Genomic DNA, 20,466 nt, shown 5'->3' on the forward strand with positions numbered 1-20,466 from the left:
CCAGGTTTCTAATTAATGCCCCAATAATGAGGCTCCCACTTAATCCACTCATGCACTTTGGAATCAGCTTTTTAGTACATATTTCATTTTTTTTTTTTTTAATTTTTTTTCAACGTTTTTTATTTATTTTTGGGACAGAGAGAGACAGAGCATGAACGGGGGAGGGGCAGAGAGAGAGGGAGACACAGAATCGGAAACAGGCTCCAGGCTCCGAGCCATCAACCCAGAGCCTGACGCGGGGCTCGAACTCACGGACCGCGAGATCGTGACCTGGCTGAAGTCGGACGCTTAACCGACTGCGCCACCCAGGCGCCCCTGTACATATTTCATTTTAATGTTAACCAACATTGTAAGACTACAAGACATTTTGTTTTAAAAAGCTTTTAGTATAAAATAGGAAAAAATACAATCAAGCCCCAGAACCTGCTTGGGATTCTCTCTCTCTATCTCTCTCTGTGCCTCCTTGTTTGTGCACTCTCTCTCTCTCCCTCTGTCAAAATAAATACATACACTTAAAAAAAAAACACAATATTATGGTCCTTGAAGGAGACAACATTATGCTTAGAGTAGAAAAAGTATCCCCAAAACTGTCATTAATATTTAGATAATCTAAGATAAGATATTACATCTGTGAAAGGAATAGAAATACAGGAAAAATGAAAGATTTTTTAAAAATATTATGACATTTATAGTTTGGTTTAACCAGTTAAATATTCAATAAATTATCTGGAAGATGCATGGAAAGAAATCTTCTAAAATTCCGGGGGCGGGGGGAAGATGATCATAGAAAGATGATCATAGAAATTTGGGGGAAAAAAGATAAGAAATTGGAAGTTTAGTCTATAATTTCCAATATCCAACTAATAAGATGAAATAATGAAAATAAAAAAAAAACAGAAGGCAGAAAATTAGCAAGGAACCAAAACAAAAACCAGAACTCCTTCCTGCAGTAAAAACCTTGCAGAACTGGAAGATTTGAGACTTTAGTCTGAAAGGGATTATGGATTTTCTGACACAATACATGAACAAGAACTACATTAAGGTACATTACTGTGAAATACTAGAGCCTCCTGGGGGAGAGAGGATAGGAAAGCTTCCAGAATGGAAGAAAGAAAGCAGGTCACATAAAAAGTAAAAATGGTAAGGAGAAAGATTTCTCAACAACATTCAAAGTTAGAAAACAATAGAAGAGTTCTTATACAATTCTATTCCTAAAGTATTTTAAACCTATAATTCCAAGGCTATACAAATGTTATCAAGCATAAGGAAGAATAACTCAAGTATAAGAATATATGCTTATATAAGTATAGGGATGTTTCAGAAATACATGGTTTCAAAGACATCTCTCCATATTCCCTTTATCAGGAGTCTAATGAGGGTAAATTTCAGGAAAAGAAGAGTGCAAACTGAGAGAAAAAGATTTGAAATCCAAGAAACAGAGATTCCAAAACAGAAAAAAAAAATGGAATTCTCAGAAATATGATAAGGAAAAATTGAAAAGATTTAAGATTACACAAGGTGAGACACAAATCCAAAAGAGCACATACTATATAATTCCACTTAGATGAAGTCCAAGAAGAGTCAAAATGGGTTTATAGTAAAAGAAAGCAGTCTAGCAGTTGCCTACAGCAGTTGTACTGGGGAACTGATTGGCTATGGAAAGAGGGAGACTTTTTGGTGTGATGGGAACATTCTGCATCTTCCTTTCACATTTGTTACATGGGTAGATAAAATTGTCAAAATGTATTGCTAAGGTTTGAATTGGGCCCCCACTTGAAATTCACATGCTGAAATACTAATTCCCAGTACCTCAGAATGTGAGTGTTTTGGAGGTGGGGGGTTTGAAGAAATCAAAAGGTTAAATGAGGTCATCAGTGTGGGACCTAACCCAGTATGACTGGTGTCACTCTGAGAAAAGGAAATACGGAGACACAGAAGAAGTCCATGTGAAGATGGTGGAGGAAGGGAGCCATTTGCAAGTTAAGGAGAGAGGACTCAGAAGAAACAAGCTTGCTGACACCTTGTTGGACTCCAGCCTCCAGAACTGTGAGAAAGCAACTATCTGTGGTTCATTTAGGTTTCCTCCTCTGTGGTGTTTGCTGTGGCAGCCCTAGTGAAATAATACAACCAGAGAAGTAAACACTGAAGATTTGTGCATTTCACGTTAATTAATTACGCCTCAGGGAAGAAGAGAAGAAGGATCACAATGAAAATGCAGAGGAGGAGAAGGAAGAGTAGGAGGAGAAAAGCAGGAAGATGATTGGGCGTAGGGCTGGAGTGTACCAGAGTGCTAACTCCTGACCTAGGAATAAATCAGTAGGTGATACCTAAACCTGTGAATTAAAACTAAGGAATTAAAGGACAGCTACCTAAGCACAATTGCTGAAAAACATTAAGGTAAATTCCAGAAAAGAAAGGATAGTGAAAAGCGATGAACAGGGGAGTCTGGAGGGAGTAGGAACTCCCTCCAGTTCCTCCAGGTTGGGGAGGAAGAGTCTTGGTTTTAGTTATACACCTATTTGGAAAATGAATGTGCATATAACACTACCATGAACATTTAAATCAATTAAAAAAAATTTTTTTTAATCTTTATTTATTTTTGAGAGAGAGAGACAGAGTGTGAACAGGGGAGGGGCAGAGAGAGAGGGAGACACAGAATCCGAAGCAGGCTCCAGGCTCTGAGCGGTCAACACAGAGCCTGACATGGGGCTTGAACCCACGGACCCCAAGATCATGACCTGTGCCACAGTCAGAGTCGGACGTTTAACTGACTGAGCCACCCAGGTGCCCCTTAAATTAATTTTTAAAAATAAACATACAAAATTGTTCTTTTGAGGTGGTAGAAATAAACAACTGTCAGAAAGAGGCCAGGCACAAAGTCACAGAATGGATTTCCCGACTCCTCCAGCCCCCTACAACCCCAGGGCAACTTTGATACTGTTTCAATCATGTGGAAATGCAGCAGAGGTGTGGCAATATATTCTCCAGGGAGACCCCAGTCTGAGCCTCTTCTTTTAGATCACTACAGATTAGCTATTGCTCTACAAATAAGGGTCTTTGTAAAAGGATTTAAAAAATTGGGTAAAGTCAGTTACTTGCTAAACATTTTTAACATGTCAATAACATGCAAACTACAGTCAGTTCTCATCATTTGAGGCAGCAGCCATGTTCTATAAAGTTGCCACAAACACTGAATTTGCAAATATTGTAACATTGCTCTTGGGGAAAATGCAGGTGCAGGTTCTTATGAGCCTTTCATTACAACATTTTTGTCAACTTGTCAATACATAACCTTGTTTTATGTGTGTTTCTGTTTAAAGACATCCTATTTATTATTATTGTTGATACATTAACATTGAACTTATGGCCAATAGCACTGTAACTCATGCCAGAATGAAGTTTATCTAACACATGTATTTTCTCCCTAAGGCACATCGCAGCCTCTTGGAATAAGCGATACTAAACAGCACTTCAGCATTACAGTTGGAGAGCATTTCAAATACCAAACTCACAGACAGAAAGCAAAAATAAACAAATGCCCCCCCCCCAAAGTGGCACTTATTTGACCACAAAAAGAACACTTGGTTACAATATGAGAACTGAAACAAAAAGACAGAGTGTCTCCTTGTTCAACCTCAGCTGAGAATGTGTGCCTCATCTGTTTCATGGTCGTGGGTGTAACTGTAAAGGCAACGGGGGTATTGATTTGGGGTTACAAATACATTTTAGCAGGTAGGTGAATCTGCAAATACAGACTCTCAAAATAATAAAGATCAACTGTAACTATATAATAAGCACATTTTAATAATTTTAGAGGAACTTAGCTAAATAGAATTATTTAGAATAATCAGAATCTGATTATTTAAGTCAGAATATATCTGAAAGTGTACAGCACTACTAAGATTATTTATTTCACCCTCATTACCCTTTAAATGTGACAAACTAAATGCCACTCTTAAAAATATTTCTTAACACTATTTTTTTCCTTACTATAGACGTACCAATGGTCTAAGCACCTATGAGTTATGGTTTTTTATCCACACAATGACCCTATGAATTCAAGTCTATTGTTACAATTTTTGTACAATCATGTAAATTAGGACACAGATGGTTAAGTACCTTAAACTGATGGAGCCATCAAGTGATAGAGGCAGGATTTGAACCGAGATTATATAACTTTGAAGTTGGCATTCTTTACTATTTAATACAGCCTCCCATGAGAGTTCAAGAGGCTGAGACTAATTCATTCAGTGATAATTCACTCAAAATAGATTAGCTGCACCTCTGCTGTGTCGAAAGCACCATCTTTAGGACTATGGAAATACCCAGATAAGTCATGGTATATCCATTCTGGCTGAGGAAATTAGACACAAAAACTCATAATGAAAACACAAAGTGTCAAATGCTAAAAGAGGTAGTCCCAGAAAATAGAATGGAATATAATAGACAGAGAGATTAATTCTATTTTACATGGTCAAGACTTCAAAAATGAGTAGAACTTTACCTAGGGGATAGAAAAGGCATTTAAAATAAAGAGGATATCAAAAGCAAGCTCAATTTATCATGACAATGTATAGCACCTTCAACTGGGACAAATAGGAACAAATGGGACATATAGGACAATGTAATGGAAAGGTAGATTGGAAAAAAGTTAAAAGTCTTTTGGGACATGCAAAGGAGACATGTTAGATCAATACACTCATTTAAGGCATTTGGCTAATTCTTTGGGAGACAAACTAATAAATAAAATAGTAATATAATGTCCTTGGACCTCAAAGAATGCATAGCCTTAAATACACATACACTCACCTACTCCTTCTCTCCACTCCACACACATACATGCACATATGTGGATGTGTTCTTTACTCTCAAGTATCTTAGAAACTAGCAAAGAAAACTGGATTTGATGAATAGTTATACCTTATATTTATATTCCACAATTATCTTACTTTTATTTTTCAATACTTCAAGATAGCCATGAAAGATGTTATTACCATTTTACAAGTTTACCAAAGAGGAAATTGAGGCACAGAGTTAAATGATTGGTAGAAGTCATCTCATACTATCACAGAAAGATTATCTAATGTTTGAGCCTAATGTTTTTTTATTATTTTATGCTAAAATAATCATAGAACTTATACCTGGCAATTCTACTCAAAGTGTCCTACAAAACATTCTCGAAAGGAATAAAAACTGAATTTAAATAATTAATTTTTAATACACCCAATCAGCCTTCCCATAAGTAGCCCTTGGCAAATCACGAAGGGTTATTTTCTAAGGTCTACAAGCTTGTTTTTTTTTTTTTAATTTTTTTAATGTTTATTTATTTTTGAGACAGAGAGAGACAGAGCATGAACGGGGGAGGGTCAGAGAGAGAGGGAGACACAGAATCTGAAACAGGCTCCAGGCTCTGAGCCGTCAGCACAGAGCCCGACACGGGGCTCGAACTCACGGACCGTGAGATCATGACCTGAGCCGAAGTCGGACACTTAACCGACTGAGCCACCCAGGCGCCCCTACAAGCTTGTTTTTTAAAGTCAAAAGTAAATTCAAATAGAAAACAAAAATACAAATGAAGACATTAAATTTTGACCAAGAGGTAGAACCTTATGTTTTCCAGTTAGTGCTTTGCCTTGTCTTTGACGAGTGACCCCTCGTAAGTCTAATAAATGACTCTAATCTTAATGCACATATTGAGAAATGGAGAATAATTGTGCTTAGTATGTCTACCAGATGATTGTAAATCACGTGTTAAGCCTGGAAAACTTAATTATACTAATGATTACATGAGCAATATTTAGTTTTTGACAGATAATAATTTTTCTTGATCACATTCGAGGATTTTCAGTGATCGTATAAATTATTCCCACATAGCCAATACCTTACTATCAATGTCTAACAGCAATTAATTAATAGAATCAGTTATACACTCTACATGCCAGGAGGCAAACCCCCTCAATGGTTATCATTCATCTTTGGAAGTAATTTCATCATTTGTATTCATCCTCATATATGGGCAGCGGCTAAGTTTATTAGCATCTTTTATGCTTTCTCATCGATTTCAAGCAAACACCAGCAGATGGCTAATGGTTGTGGTCGTCAAATTCTTTCCTTGTAGGTTCTGCAGACATGGCTAGATGTCCCAAATTATATTGGTTTGGGAAGTTAATTGAAAGTGTTCAGTAAATTTTTCTAATTCTATGGCATAATGTATCTTATTTTCTGTATGAGACCTGTTCTGTCAGTGCTCAGTAGCTTAGACTTCATTGGCCATCCCCCCACAAAGCCACCAAAAGCTATCACTGTTAGGGGAACATTCTTGTACCTAGTCTTCATGGGTAAGCCTAGTAATTATTTTTATTAAAAATACTTAACACATGACCTTCGACTTTTGAAAAATCAATTCTAGTAGCTGTGACTTGACTTTTGGTTCTTTCATTACTTGAGAGGTTGAAATTAATCCTTTTCAAGCTGTTGAAGTGTTCTATCTTGAATCAAGGATTAATTTAACTTTTTTTCCCCCAGTTTTGAAATAAAAGAAGAACTGTAAAATTTGGCTTCCTCAAATCCTTCCATCTCCTCTTTGATTATCATAAAAATGAATTAGTTTTCAAGTCAGCACGGTGGGAGCAGTTAGGTTTAGTGATTGAAAAGAAAAGATCTTCCTGGCCATTATTTTCTAACTTTTTTGAGATAACCCTGTTGAGTTTGTTGATGTGGTATTCTCCTTTTGATGGGCTCCATTAATTCATTTCTTTATTTTTCCTTTACTCTAGCATATGAGTAGTAAATAACAAAACAGAAAACAAAACCTGGTAAGTCCATCACCCCAAATTTTTCTCAGAAGCCACATTTCACAAGCTTCTATTTTTAAGTCCACATATCCCACTGCACAGTGACATTTTACTTTACTCTCGATAGAGTGGACTGCCGAGAAAGACAAGCCCCATTCCAAACATGGTCAGTGGCTGTAGAATGAGCCTTTTTTTTTTTTTAAGTGGTTTCATCTGGATAGCATTCCCATAGAAGGGAATTAAAGGGCACCATTTGAAAGAAGGTCCTAGCAGGGAAGAAGAATGCTTTGGCCAGCACAGCAGGAATCTAAGGATCTTGAAACTTACTTGAATATAAGTTTTGAACTCTGCCCTTTATTTCTATTCTGTACTTCTGGTAACTTGTTGAATCTCACATGAACTTGCTTGAAGAATGAAGTATGCTTTCAGTACTCATGACACCCTATGACTTTTCATGAGAGTGCCCATAGGCATTTTTAAAGAATCTCTTTTTATTGTATCCCTCATCTTACTTACATTCCCTTATTTACATTCTCTCTGCTACTGCTGTAATTCAGACCTTAGTTTACCATTTCCCAGAATATTGCCACAGCTAACCGATTGATACCCACACCTCCAGGTACTACCCTTCTCACACCCAACCCATATCAGTTACCTTCCTTATCAGTGAGTGGGACATTTAAGTTCTCTGCCTTGGTTTGCTCATCTGCAATATGGGAGGTACCTACCTCAAAAGGATTGTGGTGTGGATTAAAGGAGAGGAAGGGAACTTTCTTGAACTTCAAGGGAGGGAAGGAGTAAAGAGAAAAAGAGTGAGGCAAGAGGGTCAAGAGATTAAGAGATGGAGAGGGGGAGAATAAAGGAAAAAGTAAACAAGGGTCAGAGAGAAAGAAGCAAGACCCCATACAGCAGCAATGCTCAACAACTTTTCTTCTACACATCAGGAGGAGCACTGAGAGATAAATTACCTAGTAACACCTTTTAAACTCCTTTTCTTCGATGAATACTTACCGAGCAATTTACTCTGTAGATTACTATTGACATTTCTTGTTGTAGCCTATAGACCCTTCCGTCATGGGTGGTAAAGAAGAGACGTTGGAATACAATGGAGACTAGAGGAATGTGAAAAAGTGAAGAAATTCTGGGACACCTGGGTGGCTCAGTTGGTTCAGCATCCGACTCTTGATTTAGGCTCAGATCATGGTCCCAGGGTGTGAGATTGAGCCCCACACTGGGCTCCATGCTGAGCCTGCTTGGGATTCTCTCTCTCCCTCTCCTTCTGCCCCTCCCTGGCTCATGCTATCTTACTCTCAAAGTAAATACATGAACTTAAAAAAAAGTGAAGAAATGCTATAAATACTTTTGTAGGTAGATTTGACAGGACAGTGATTTGTTGAATGTCACACATAAGGAAGGAAAAGTCATCAATATTGACTCTCAGGTTTCTGGAAAAAGCAACTTGGTAGATGATAATACATTTTCTGGGATAAGGCTGTCTGAAAAACAATCTACTTTCAAAAGAAAAAAAAAAGTTTACTGGACCTGCCAGTAGTATCAATAAATGACACTTCACAGAGGATGCAGAACCAAAGGCTACCCATATTAATAATATTCCAGTTAATGTTGGGAAGGGTATTTTCTAATTTTATCATTTAGAATAAATGATACTGGGAACGGTATTTTCTAATTTTATCATTTAGAATAAATGATACCTCAATAATATCAAAATTATACAATAACACAATTTAATGATTAAATTTGATATTTATCTAAATACTTGGTAAATATTTCATTGGTGCTGAAATAAACTAAATTGAATTTTGAACTGGAATAGAACTTAATTCACTAATTCAACAGTATGTTAAATTTTATTATGTGTATAATTGTGTGGACAATTTCCAAAAAAGTGTTGCCTTTTTCTGAACCACTTTATGGGACTTTATGGGACTAACCAAGTATGGATTTGATAAAATGTTGATAAAATATTAGTAAGTGCTATATATATTTTTCCTGCAGATATATACTATTCCTGCAGATTTGACATGTTTTTTTACTTCACTATCATAAATATGCAATCTCTTGTGATAAGTGAAGTCAGAAAGCGGGATAGCATACTAAAATTGGCATTCTTCAGTTCATGTAAGCAGCTATTATCCAAAATGACATAAAGCCATATTTGCAAATAACTTTGTGTGACACATTTCCAGAGTGAAGTCTGTTAGTACCACTCAGGTCTAAGTTACACATTTGTGCAATAATAAAAGTATGTTTATATACAAATTGAAAAATACTTGACTTTAAATAAAATTTTGTGTCCTAAATTCAGGTAAGAAACATTGCTTTGTTTTATTTAAAAATGATGAAATCTAGCCTGTTGTGATCTTGTTTAACGACTTTGAAATAATACAAAGGTTTCCACATCAATAGGTTAGTTTAGTTGTAAAATAGTGTTCCTTTGATCTCTGTCCTGGTGGCCCCTAGGTCCTCATAGTGCCAGTGGGAGTCCTACCTGGAGATTAAACCCTATTTATGGCTACTCTGGAAAAATCCCCTTCCTGGTTATGTTGTGCTAAGCCACATTGGGACAATTTCTCAGGTTGCTCAACTTCAAATCATATACTGCAAACCCACCTTGATTTGGGTCTTAGTTTTAGTGACTGGGTTTCTCTGATGAGAATGCTGCCATGCATCTTGTTCAATGTTGTTTTACCTTGGTAATCTGCCTAGTTCTTCCAAAACGCCCAAGACTGAGTCCTCCAGGAGCTCCTATCTCCTTGGTGAATCTGAGGCTGGCAGACTTCCCTGACAATAGTTACTCACCTTTCTGAATCTCTGCATTACCTGCTTTCACATTCTGAACTCCCCAAACCTACTTGGTCTCCTGATTTACCACCTGAAAATCCTTGTCAGCCCTTTCTGACTCCACCCACTAGGTACAGCTGCTCTCTACCACTCTGGATACTATGACTAGTCTTCCTGAAGGAACATCCCTCATCACCTTCCTCACTCCTGATTGAGGGGAACAGCCCTCCTGATATTGGCTCTGAATTCCACACCCATTCATCCCACATCACTGTCTTTTTCAGGTGTAGACAGTGAGCACATATGAGATTAAAAAAAAAAACACACACAGTGAGAAATGGCATCTGGAATATGCTCTATTTATTATATGCACATTTTTATATTTCTTGGAGTAAACTGGGCTAAATTTAATTTGATGCTGGGAAATTGACATGCCACCACTTTCCCTGCTCCTGTAATCAAATTCTAAGAGCTCAACCTTGACAATTCCAAGGAAAAAAGGGGAAACTAATCCCTTACCTAACTCACTTCAGTTTAGTAGCATAGGGGAATTCAACCAGTAAATTAAGGTCAAATAGGTTTCCAAACCTACACTGTAAGAACATCAATCCATCACTGTCCATAAAGACATAGGGCATCCCATGTATACCATTAACTGGGCAGTCTGTTAAGTTAGTACTTTGCATACTTTCAAAGCAATATTTAAAAAATATTTCTGTGTAATTTAAAGATGAGGCTCAAAATTCTATCAGGAGGAAATGGGACAATAGTTGAGTGTGGTCCATAGCTTTTCCAGTGGTGTCCCCAACTCAACTGTGGCTCCTAATTTGCATATGTATGCTACACAGTAAATACTAGTCATCTATTTAAGAATTAACTCTAAATGTTAAATAAATTTAAATCCTAGGCACAGGTAGATGGAAATATACTTTGGACTGCCTTAATTCTTTTTTTTTTAATGTTTATTTGTTTTTGAGAGGCAGAGACAGAGCATGAGCAGGGGAGGGACAGACAGAGGGAGACACAGAATCCAAGTGGGCTTCAGGCTCTGATCTGTCAGCACAGAGCCTGAAGCAGGTATCAAACCCACAAACCATGAGATCAACTTGATCATGAGATCAAGTTGGACGCTTAACTGACTGATCCACCTAGGCACCCTTGGGACCTCCTTAATTCTTATAGCCCCTGCTTAAAAAATCTTACTGGATGTTCTGTCTAGCATGCAGTTCTGAATTGTTTAGAGAAAGATAGAATAGTATTTTCCAAATAAAAGATATTCAGTAGGTATAAGATGGATGACAGAAAGCATCTCAGCTTTTCATTAATTTGCTAAGTGATGTTAGAAACCATTGAGGTAGTTGTATCAATCGTACATCACAAGACCATCTCTTTCTCTCACCTTGTTGAGAGATAACCAGTTAGTTTAGAAACATAAAAACGCTGTAAAACACAAAGTTCTACTCTTTTGTATTTTATTTTCCTTATTTTATTTTCATTTTAGAATTGTTAGTGGTAATAGTGGTAGTAGCATGTATGTCTGTTTTGAAAACACAAAAGGACATTGAAAACTGAAGAAAGGTCTCAAAAAGTATAGTTATCAGGTCACTTTGACTTCATATGATTGTGTATTGAAGACATAAAAATATATAAATGAATGAATGATCCTCACTGAGGTAGGTTATCTTCATAAACACTTCATCTGATCACAACTAGATTACATTTCCCTGGAAAACAAATTTCTTTGCCACTCAAACACCATTCAGTGCAAAGAGGTGGTTTTGTTATGGTAGATTTTACCATATTCTGTTGAGTGGGGCATAGAAACGATGCTTTCTCTGTTGATTACAGAAACCCTGTTGGAGTTGATTCTCAGGTATGTAACTATGCGTGGCCTCTATTATGGGAAGAAATGGAAGAAAAATCAATTAATTTTTCCTGCTAGCCAGGCTTTCTTGGCTAACTATATAAAATTAACTGAATACTCCTAAATCAACCAGGAAAATCACTCCCTAATACAGACTACAGTTCATACTACTGGGAATAAAAAAAAGAAAGGGAGAACTGGTATGTATCTGGCTTTTTTTTTTTTTTTTTTGTAAACCCCTGGATTTAAAATAGCATTTTTTCACGTGATAATTTGCTATGCATAGCCTAGTAGCCAGGCCTATTTTATTCTAGGTCCTAGAAACTGGGAATGTAATTTCTAGGAGGTATTCACATTTTGACAAAATTCCATTACGATAAAGCAATTTGGTTGTTCCCTGGAGTTCATGATAAAGCGATCTTAGGAGTAATACATTTCAGAATTTGTCAGTATCAATAGACTTTATTCTCCAGTACCCAAGTCATTCCCTGGAAGTAAGCCGGATGTTTAGGGAGGCTCATTAACTCTTTCAGATCACTAGGTCCTTTCTCAGACTATTCATTTCTACTAAATAAAACTACTAAAAGCAATGTAATAGCTTTGATGCAGGAACTAGAGTTAGGAAAGCCAGAACACAAATACATCAGCAGAGTTATATGTAAAATTATACCCTTCAAAGGCACAAGAAAATAGACCAATATATAATTTAAGGCAGAAAATACAGTGTCCACTTATTTCTCATTTCTTTTGTTTGTTTTAGAACATGGAAACCAAGATACTCTTTAAGCAGTAAGGTGAATGGCCTAACTACAGACTAATTGATTTCACCAGATATTTAAGCAATTGAGGCAAAGAGATAAGAGTTTAAATATTTATTTATACCATATGAATTTTTTTAAAGTCTATTTATTTATTTTGAGAGAAAGAGAGAGAGACAGCACATGAGCATGGGGGAGAGGCAGGGAGAGAGAGGGCAAGAGAGAGAGAAAATCTTAAGCAGGCTCCAACCTGTCAGCACAGAGTCCTACATGGGGCTCGATCCCACAAATCGTGAGATCATGACCTGTGCCGAAATCAATAGTCGGGAGCTCAACTGATTGAGCCACCAGGCACCCTGAAAATTTTTTCACATATGGGATAAAATGTATTTATCAAGAATAACCAGTAGGAGGGTGCCTGGGTAGCTCAGTCAGTTAAAGTGTCCGACTTCTGCTCAGGTCATGATCTTGCAGTTTGTGAGTTCCAGCCCCACACTGGGCTCTGCGCTGACGGCTGAGCGACTGGAGCCTGCTTTGGATTCTGTGTCTCCCCTACTCGTGCTCTGTTTCTCTCTCTCTCTCAAAAATAAATATACATTAAAAAAAAAAAAAAGAAGAAGAAGAATGACCAGTAGGAACTCAGAGAATTCCAGTAGGGCACTCATGTTAAAATGATCATGATACACCAATAGGTCTCCTAAAAAATGAAATATTAGTTTAAGGGTGGTACAATGGTCAATAAAAGAATAAAAACCAAAATTTTTACAATACTATATACTAAAAATTGTTTTAGAGTGATAAGACCAGAGGCTTTAAAATTATTGTCACAAAACAATTTCTAATGTTTGGTAGAAGAAATATGATTACACATGAATCTCATCCTATACAGAACAATGCCCTTTTTTGCTTTAATGTACATCAAAATTTAAGCATGTCCAATATTTAGGTATAAACATATACGCCTGGATCTATATTAAATAAGGGAACATGTTGCTATGAAACAATTTTCTCAAAAAAAATGCAGATGTGGCTATTTAACAGAGGCATATCTTCAAGCAAACTGTCAAATTAGGCCCTAAGTAATTAATCTCTGAAACCAGCAGGCTTTCAATCTCAGAGCAGTCATCTCAAAGACATGACTTACCATGTAATTACACGGGACATTACAATGTATTTATGAGGTCATTTGTTACAATGTACAGTAATTACAGAGTACTTACATAGCTATTTATGTCTCATAAAATGAAGTGAGACTAAATATTTTAATTGTGTTGGAGAAATAAGGGAAAATATTTGAGTTCCAAATGTCAGGTGAGATTATAGGTCAGATTCACATAACTCATATTAACAGCTGGCTGCTTCCAGAATCACACGTGTTTTGTGGTATTCTCTTACTGGAAATGAAGGTTTGAGAAATATTCCTTCTATGAATGAGTAAGTGGAATTGTTCTCAAATTCAATGCTCAGGTAATGCCAGAAGACCGACCAATAACATAACTTACTATTTATACTTTACAACCAAACCATAAATGTACAGGTGTCAACAGAATAGTTGGATTAAAAACAATGTCATATACAACGTGTTAATAAATGATACATCACACAACTAGACAGAGTGATAACACAGCAGTTCTCAGGTTTTCTATTTCTATTACCTTGAATAACAATGGTATTTGTACCGATTTTCACGCATCCTTAAATATGCAGTAAAATTTCAAAGTTGTGTTTTTTTCCAAGTTTCAGCCCTTATCCCAGACTTTACTTGGAAATTCATTTTTAGCCTAATAAGTGAATTATGGCAGCAGACAGAAGAGGATGCTGTGCTTGTCTCATCTCAAACATCATTGACATCATGAATAAGAGCTCAGTGGTCGCATTACTACATTGCTGCTTTAAAAAAAAAATTAAAATTAAAAATCTTTTTGGACTGCTAATGATCTGTTCTGTTTGGATTAATGCCCAAGGAAAATCTTGCCATTATTTACATGCATTTCTTTATTAGTTTATTCAACAAACATCCAGAATGCCTGCTATGTTCCAGGTGTGGTGTTATAACAGAGTCATATTCACTTAAAACACTTTCCTTGAAGAGCATGATCCTTTCTGGTGACAGAGTCTATGATGCTGTTAGTGGATTGGCCTTCCTAAATCTATTAAGCATAATGACATATGCTCTCCTTCTGGGAAAATAAATTCTGGCTTTATATTCAGAGTTTATGCCTTTAAATTAGAATGGTCATTATTTGATGAATCATGAAGTGCAAACAATATTGCTCTGCCTTTGGTTATTCTTGCTAAGCTTCCTCCATTCACATGATTCAATGAAAGTACAAAATAATGTTTAATTATGATGGTATAGACAAAATGTTCTTTTCCAAGCTTTAGCCTGTCTTGTGAACTTCAGCAATCATTTTTCAAAAGGAATAAATGACAAATCTTTTTTGGTCATGCAGATATTATAACTACCAAATTATATATATATGTGAGCTAATTAATTCCCGTAAAGACTGATCAGCAGGTTGACAGTGATACCAACTGGAGCCTCCTGGCAAAACAGGGATTCCATCAGTGTTTGATGACTGTTACATTCCTATATAATGGTCCCCAAATTTGCCAAATTCAGATACTCAGGGCCCACAGAACCATCTGCACAATGCTGCCTGTTAATATGCAAATGAACCAATTAAAATTTACAGACTTATTCAACAGCCAGTCAGGTCAATTCTGATCAACTGTACCAATTTTATTTATACATGCAGAAAGAACAGGTCCATTGTTCACCAAAGTTCCAAGAAGCTACTCAGAGTAGTTAGGAACATAATCTCAACAACTCATTCTAATTTAAGAACAAGAAGAGATAGTTTACTTTTGAAAAAAAAAATCATGAGTAACTATCAATACTTCAATCAGTATTTCAATTAGATATGCAATCATTATGTGTCTAATTGATTAACAATTAGCAGCACCTGTAGTTGGCTACAATTTTAATTACTGATTACACTATGGCTGATTACTGAAAATGATATCTGCATGAGCACCACTGGGTTATAAAGAAAAGAATAAAACAATTCCAGAATAATTAGTCTATTAAAAATGAGATTAAAACCAGTTCAATAAAATATTTAAAAAAAATTTTATTTTAAGCAATGTTAACAGATTTTCCTTAAATTATACAACATGGAGAAAAGCTAACCAGTGATTTTTTAAAGGTAACTAATCTGCCATTTCCTTGGAAGATGTGGAAGTAATATAGAATAAACCATTGTCTATCAGAACAAGAAGCCTGAGAAAGAAGATCCTAAATAACAATAGATAACAATAGAGCCCCATTTCTAATCTGTTTTTTTAAATATTCACCTTTTAGAAATGGAAAAGTATGTTGATCCTTTGTCACAAATGTGACAGACCCTTCAACAATCATCTTCAAAAGAGATCTTGGACTGGATCTTTGTTTTTTAGACACATAAAAACCTAAATAATTATTTCGAAAAGATTTTTAAGAGGAGAAAGTCATTTTTAAAAAATTTTTTAACGTTTATTTATTTTTGAGACAGAGAGAGACATAGCATGAACAGGGGAGGGGCAGAGAGAGAGGGAAACACAGAATCTGAAACAGGCTCCAGGCTCTGAGCTGTCAGCACAGAGCCAGACGCGGGGCTCGAACTCATGGACCTTGAGATCATGACCTGAGCTGAAGTCGGACGCTCAACCGACCAAGCCACCCAGGCGCCCCAAGAAAGTCATTTTTTAACTAAGATACCTTAAAACTAAGTCATAGCTGCAAACATTCTGGTGTGCAAACTACCATGAGTTTTAAAGTTTATTTACTTATTGTGAGAGAGAGTGTGAACATAAACATGGGGGAGGGGCAGAAAGACAGGGAGAGAGAAAGAATCCCAGGCAGGCTCTGCACTGTCAGCACAGAGCCCAAGTCAGGGCTTGAACTCACAAACCATGGGATCATGACCTGAGGGCAGTCAGAAGCTTCACCAACTGAGACACCCAGATGCCCCTACCATTTTTGGTATAAATGAAATATTTGTGCAAATGACTGTTTTAAACATACAGAGTTTGATATTTATTTCCTTTTTGAAGCTCTATTATAAAATGTTTCAAGCAAATACAACATTAGAATAGTATAAAATATCATTTCTCAATCACCAGGATGGCTACGATCAAAAAGACAGATAATAACAATATTGGTCAGGATGCGGAGAAATTAGAATCTTCATTCAGTGCTGATAGGGATGTAAACTTGTGCGGCTTCCTTGAAAAATACTCTGTCAGTTCCTCAAAAGGCTAAGTGTAGAATTAACTATGACTCAGCAATTTTTTTCTAGGTATTCTCCAGAAAAATGAAAACATACAATCACAGAAAAACGCATGCACAAATGTTCATAGAAGAATTATTTATATGGTGAAAAACAGAAGTAGAAACAACCCAACATCTGATAAATGGATAAACAAAATGTGGCATATTCACACAATGGAATATTATTTGACCATAGGAAGCAATGAAATATTGATAGATGCTACAACATGGATGGACCATGAAAACATTACCCTAATTGAAAGAAGCCACTCACAAGAGACCACATGGTGTATAATATAATTCCATTTGTATGAAATGTGCATTATAGAGACAAAAATCAGATTAGAGATTGCCTACATCTGATGGAAATAGGGGATAGGAGGGAAATGAGGAGTGACTGCTAAAGCACAGAGGATATTTTTAGAGATGATAAAATATACAATTAATTGTGGTGATGGATATATAACTTTAAAGGGTAAATTCTATGGTATGTGGATTATAACTCGATAAAGATGTTACAAAAATAATGGCATCACAAAAAATCAGATTAGTATAATGGATCCCAATATGCCCATCACCTGACTTCAAATTCTCAATTCATTTCCACTCTTATTATGTATATCTACCAAGTCCTCTGGACTGAGATTGTAGTTAAAGAAGTCCTATAAAGTGCAGAAATGCACTACATGTGTGGGTCTCACTGTGAGAAGTACGTTCCAGAAGGACCTGAATACAATCTGTTTTTCTCCTGCATCACTGATACAATGCCCTGTACATTTGGTATTCACAAATGTTTGCAGATGGCAATGGTAAAAGACTGGAGTAAATTCGGCTTCCACAAGGAGGAAGTTTACAAGAGCAATTGAGTCACACTCCATTGCTTTTCAAGTGCTTCTTCTGAGGACATTTAGAAAGTAAGGTATGATTAGGGGCTAACTCATCTGCAGAGAGCTCAGTTGGCTTAGAGCTCTAATAAAGCCCATGTGAAATTTGTTAAGGCTCCAATCCAAATCCTTTTAAAAACGGTTCTTGTATAACAAAACTAGATGCCAAAACATGGTTCCAGACGACACAGGGTGTTCTTTAGGGGGTGGAGGTTGCTGAGCTATTGCATATAAGTGAATGGATGGTTGAATTAGGCATGAAGTTTATGAAAGGTCTCATAAAAATCTTTTATATAGCTTTTATTTACTTAAGCCCCCAAATTCAATGAGAACATATGTACTATTTTCATGGACTATGTACTTTTTCTGATACTGATCATCACAGTTCTGAGTTTCTATGTATTTATTTGATTAATGTCTTTTTTTTCCTGAGAACTTAAGTTCATAAACTTTTCTGCTGTTTCTTACCCTAGGATCCTTGGTGCCAACCATAATGTCTAAAACTTAGAATGCATTCAATAAATAGTTGTTGAATTAATTAATAAACAAGTATTTTAAAGGACTTAGTTCCTCATTTAGTCAAATTTCATTTCAAGTCATAGTAGTTATGCTGGGTGCTGATGAAGCAGGGCACACCATAATTAGCGTTGGCAAACTCATAGTGGAGTTAATGAAAAGTTAATTTAAGTAAATGCCAAACAAGTAACAATCATGGCATATATATATATATATATATATATATATATATATAGGCATTGAATTACACATGATTGTAATACTGGCCCATGGCTTAATTTTCCTTTTCAATTTCTGTGTCTCAGTATAAAGGAAGAAGTCTAGGGGAACAACAGAAGAAGCATAACCAAAAAGTTACCTTTGGACATTCTACTCTTAATTTTTTTTATCTTCACTTACTATCTTTTCTTTGCTTTCAAAATTACATTGAAATATATGAAATATTACGAAAATATCTTTAAAATAACATGGATCAAATTAGCAATTTCTTTCTAAATCAATCTCTTAAATGAAGAGACTGAGTCTGAAATGAAAGAACAAATGAGGGGTGCCTGGGTGGCTCAGTTGGTTGAGCGTCCGACTTCAGCTCAGGTCACGATCTCGTGGTCTATGAGTTCGAGCCCTGCGTTGGGCTCTGGGCTGATGGCTCAGAGCCTGGAGCCTACTTCCGATTCTGTGTCTCCCTCCCTCTCTGCCCCTCCCCTGTTCATGCTCTGTCTCTCTCTGTCTCAAAAATAAATAAATGTTAAAAAAAAAATTAAAAAAAAAAAGAAAGAACAAATGAAAGACAGAAAGACAGACAGAAAAGAAAAGAAAGAAAGAAAGAAAGAAAGAAAGAAAGAAAGAAAGAAAGAAAAAGTTCTTTTTTCTTCCCTGGAGTAAATCAGAATTCACTTGTCAGTAACCAAGCAGATGGCAACTTCATCTTCTCTGTCCCACTTTATCATGTTATAGGCAACCTACAGCTAAACATCTCTACCCTTTGAACTCACGTTTTACCTTATTCATGAATTGTGGCTGAACTCTTCTTTTCTTTTTGCTGTGAGTTTTATGATTCATATGAAATATTGAAATGCTTGGACAAAACTATTTCCCCACTCATAAGTTGCCTGCAGTTCAGTTGTAAAAACATTCACTGTGCAATAATTAGGTCAGCGCTGATTTGCTGATTTCTTCTTTTATGTCTCCTACTCTTTTGTTTATTAGCAAGTTATGTAAAGATCATGGGAGATAGCCACTGAATATTCTGGAAAAGGTAACCCAGGAGAAGTCACCAGACAACATTCTTCACACATCGATTTTCTTTTTTTAGAATTAATGACTAGGGTCATTCAGTGCAGGCCTTTCAATTTTGTCCTCAGTAGCATTGTTTAATTAGACGTCTTTTTCGCTCCCTGCACAAATTCAATAACATGAGGCTAAGTATTATCATCTGTGATCTTATATCTTAATTTCGAGATGAAAATAGAGTCCCTATTTTGTTGTTTCTCACTTTAAAGACAGAAATATTTTTTAAAAATTCGTCTGAAAGTGGGGAATAGCAGGAAGGGTGTGAGATGTTAACATGCAGAAATGATTAACTTCTAATGTCCCACACTTATATAACACTTTAGTACCATAATAAATTTAAAAGATATTAAATAGCTTTTCCTATTCAGTTTCCTTTATTGCAGATATTTTGCAAATGAGGATACAGAAGCAAAGTTACTCTTGGTTTGTTGGGTGTGAATTATAAAAGTCATTAACTTTCTAGATCTCTAAGAAACTTTGTAAAATTCTTGCCTCTTTAATGTGTGCTATCTTATCTGGGGCAGATGTTATAAGGGATAAGAGAGGAGATGCCATTCGGGTTATTGGTTCTACTCATCAGGTGCTCTTAAGTAACAGTGAGGTAGAGAGAGGACAGCATGAAGTCAACGGGGCCTGGGTTTTAATTACTACCGATTACTGACACTTTACCAGCCATGTGACACAACTGTGCTTTATCTTTGTTTTGTAAGTGGGATATGTAAGCACGCACACAAAAACAAACAGAAATCATAATCTAAGAAAAAAATCATAATCTAACAGGATGCCTGTTAGAATTCATACATGAAATGCTTATCAAAATGAGCCATGTCATACATGGTGAAAAGAGCCATCTCTTCCCTGAAGTTATCTGTGTCCCCAAAAAGACTGGCAAAAAGAAATGGAGCCAACTCTCTAAACTGAGAGCATTTGTTTTCATTTTGAAAGTGTTTTGTCCAGGGGCGCCTGGGTGACTCAGACGTTAAGCGTCCAACTCTTGATTTCAGCTCAGGTCATGATCTCATGGTTTGTGAGATTGAGCCTGACATCAGGCTCTGTGTTGACAGCGTGGAGCCTGCTTGGGATTCTCTCTCTCTCCCTCTCTACCCCATCCCCTGCTTGTGCTCTCTTATTTTGAGAGAGAGCATGAGCAAGGGAGGGGCAGAGAGAGAGGGAGACACAGAATCTGAAGCAGGTTGCAAATTCTGGGCTGTTAGCTCAGAGTCCAACACAGAGCTCGAATCTACAA

The 20,466-nt window shown here is 36.4% G+C and overlaps 1 protein-coding gene across 1 annotated transcript in view; it reads right to left on the reverse strand.

Moving 5' to 3' along the window:
* Positions 1 to 20,466, reverse strand: part of LOC125914297 (netrin receptor DCC-like) — a 159,102-nt gene that overhangs the window by 69,439 nt on the left and 69,197 nt on the right. The gene's annotated exons all lie outside the window — the stretch shown is intronic.

This window comes from Panthera uncia, assembly GCF_023721935.1.
Source record: "Panthera uncia isolate 11264 chromosome D3 unlocalized genomic scaffold, Puncia_PCG_1.0 HiC_scaffold_8, whole genome shotgun sequence".
NCBI classification, from domain to species: domain Eukaryota; kingdom Metazoa; phylum Chordata; class Mammalia; order Carnivora; family Felidae; genus Panthera; species Panthera uncia.